Genomic DNA, 3,057 nt, shown 5'->3' with positions numbered 1-3,057 from the left:
ACTTCAAATAGAACTGGTATATGAGGGACATGCAGAGACTCTCTGCCACTGAGCTGACTAAAACTGATCAACCATGCCGCTCCTACAGAACTGTGGTCAAGCTCACCTTGTTACATGGAGACTGTGGGGATTGCTTGTACCTCTAAGCAGGGTGTATCTTATAATAGTTGTGAGTCGCAGCCCTTGAACTGATGTGCCCTGATTTCATGCATTAGGGATTTCTACATAGTAACTGGAATTATATATGTCCTGTTATACTTCAAATACATGGATGCCATACCTAGCTTAATCACTGTGTATGGTTGTGTATTGTACAGTCACCCCCACGATGAGCGTCCCAGCACTGGCCCTGATATTTAATGCTGTAGACATGAGCGCTTAGCCTGTACAGGGTATTATCAATTTTACATCTTAGTTTGTTAAGGTAGGCTTTGAGGCAGATATCTCAGACTGAGTCAGATAGTTGTATAACCATATTAGGTCTTATTCTAGCCTTCTATATAGACATACCTACATACTGTGATTTCTACATGCTTAAGTTACAGACCTAGGGGTAATTTGGGTAGAAAATAAATTTTCACACCTATGTATGTTATTACCAAATTACCTGCATAGTATATTTCTACTAGGAGGATGCAATTTAAAGGTATAAATCAGACCACGGATACCAAGCTTCTCCACTAGAGGGGAGTAAAGCTCTACCCATCTACTTACAAAAGTGTCAATGCTTTCCCAGTTTTATTCACTAAGGGCAATACTGGGTGTGGTTGACAATAACACTATTAGTACTTCCCTGCATGTTGCTCCCAATAGCAGTGAGACTTATATACACCTCAGTTCTAGAAGCTTAGTTAAAATACCTGCATAACCCACTTATTTAACTCCTGCACTGTGGTCCACCTTGCTGCCCAATATATAGTACACCTAGACAATATGGAGCTAAATATCCCAGTCTATAGGTACTAGAGTTCTTGGAATTGTTTTCATAGTTATATGTGCCAGGAGGTAAAACTCAGCACAATTGCCCCTTAGTTGAGTGTTAGCTGGTGCCCCTAGGATATTATGCTCATCACCCTAGTACAATAATCTCTGTGGTCTGGAACTTATAACAACCCTTTATACATATATACCTAGTCATGTAATAATGTAAGCGGTCTCCCAACTAGATATAGGGACGTGTCCCCCCCTCTACCTCACATCACAAACTTACTCTGGGCCTGTTTGTCTCCCACTGTCAGTGTTATTATTTGAGCTAAAAGTTTCTTATGTTTATAGAGTTTCTGTAAGAGTTTAAAGTATTGACTCCTTTTTCCTATTAAGCATCCACATCTCTTTATGATCCGCATGCGCATCAAATGCATTTAGAATATACTCTTTTATAAACCGGCTGCTTACATTTGGGGTCCAAAAGTGGCCCACTTTGTTATTTTCTTTGTGAATTCCCCTTAAAATTCCCGATAATGTCTAACACTTCTCTTTTCAGGGGGCCCAAGAGAGGCCTCAATTCTTCATAGAGGGAAATCACTGTTTGTGACTTATGCTGTATTATAGGGGGACTTTCTTTATGAAAATCTGAGGTTATTATATATCTATATAAGTGAGTGATTACCTGTCTCCATGTTGCGACGATTAATATGTATATCACATGATGTCTGCTATTTACCATCTGCGCATGGTACTTTGTAATTTTTCAATATACCTCAATAAAAAAAAAAAATAAAAAAAAAAAAAAATACAATGTATGTGTACGTCAAGACGGAAGAGAGCAGTGTCTGCAGCTGCACAGATGTTCAAATCCTCACGTGCCTGCCGCTCCAGCTTTCTGCTGCATGCGCCTACAGTATGCCCTACCCTGAACAATCCCCACCACCAGAGCAGTTACCTGGTAACAGTGGTAACCCCAGTAGGACATTTGCTTATACAGTATGATTGGTTGGATGCCAAGTTAGGGCTTAGCATTCAGTGCTGTACAGTGCACACCTAAAACAGCACATGGCACTAGCTTGGCATGTCACATGATGCCAGCACGGTCTGGCACAGTTTCTCACAAATAAATGTAAGCAGAGAACTTTTGACTGTGACAGTATTAGGAATGACATCAGCAGAGTGGCATGAACCAAAAAAAAAAAATTTTTTAAGTACTCTTGGGCCCCACCTCAAAGACTGGGCCCTGGGCAGCTGCCCCTTTTGCCCTGTGTTAAAGACGGTCCTGGGCACGTGCACCAGAATTCAAATACCACACTGTCTCAAAGACTCAGCAGTGGCTTCTATGACAGAAATGACATCTTCAGAAGTGATACACACCAAAGCCACCTCTCTGAGCAAGAATGGTGTTTGAATAATGGTGCATGGGACTTCAGACGATATGTGCGTATGCCTCTGAAAAACAGTAATGACTTGTACTAGAAGCATTTTAGCTAATGGAAATATATTACAAAAATGTTTTTATTTCAAATTGAAATGTTCATATACAGAGTTCAATTTTGACATTTTTTAAATCCCTTTAAAGGGATGTAAAACCCAAACATTTTCTTTTGTCATTCAGACAGAATTGTTTTAAAAATTCTTCCAATTTACTTCTATTATCAAATTTGCTTTATTCCCATGGTATTCTTTGTTGAAGAGATACCTGGGTAGGTGTCTGGAGCACTATGTGCTAATGGGAAATCTGCTTAAAATTGCAAGATCTATCTGAATTATGGAAGAAAAAAAGCAATAAATTATGACAACTAAGTAACTCACTACGCAAATATTTACTGAGCCACAATGTCCATCTTTTCCATCGTTTATTAGAGACACGGCTTGCTTTACAAAATTAAACTAGGTAAACTAGGGTACAAAAATGCAAAAAAGTTTTTTATTGTACGTTTTACAAAACAAAGATATGAAATGTATTGACCTGTTTACACATCTCGCATTTAAAAAAAATACAAAAAATGTGTACGGTAAACTTTAGTGAAAAACCTAAATGGTTAAATTATAAAGTCCTTTTTTCACGGATCCCAATACTTCAATTTTTTAAAAAAAAAAGTATATAAAAAGGTAATAAAACATAAA

At 38.2% G+C, this 3,057-nt stretch overlaps 1 protein-coding gene across 1 annotated transcript in view; it reads right to left on the bottom strand.

Annotated features, from left to right (window-relative positions):
• Window positions 1-2,769: 2,769 nt before the first annotated feature.
• Window positions 2,770-3,057, bottom strand: part of ROR2 (receptor tyrosine kinase like orphan receptor 2) — a 232,573-nt gene continuing 232,285 nt past the window's right edge. Inside the window, exon 9 of the mRNA XM_053702383.1 lies at window positions 2,770-3,057. This exon is cut by the window's right edge and continues 2,262 nt beyond it. The gene's annotated coding sequence lies outside the window, so the exon portion shown is untranslated.

The sequence above is a fragment of the Bombina bombina genome, chromosome 2, assembly GCF_027579735.1.
Source record: "Bombina bombina isolate aBomBom1 chromosome 2, aBomBom1.pri, whole genome shotgun sequence".
In the NCBI taxonomy this organism is placed as follows: domain Eukaryota; kingdom Metazoa; phylum Chordata; class Amphibia; order Anura; family Bombinatoridae; genus Bombina; species Bombina bombina.
The sequence above is the reverse complement of the archived record's forward strand: the minus strand, read 5'-3'. Positions and strand labels throughout refer to the sequence as shown.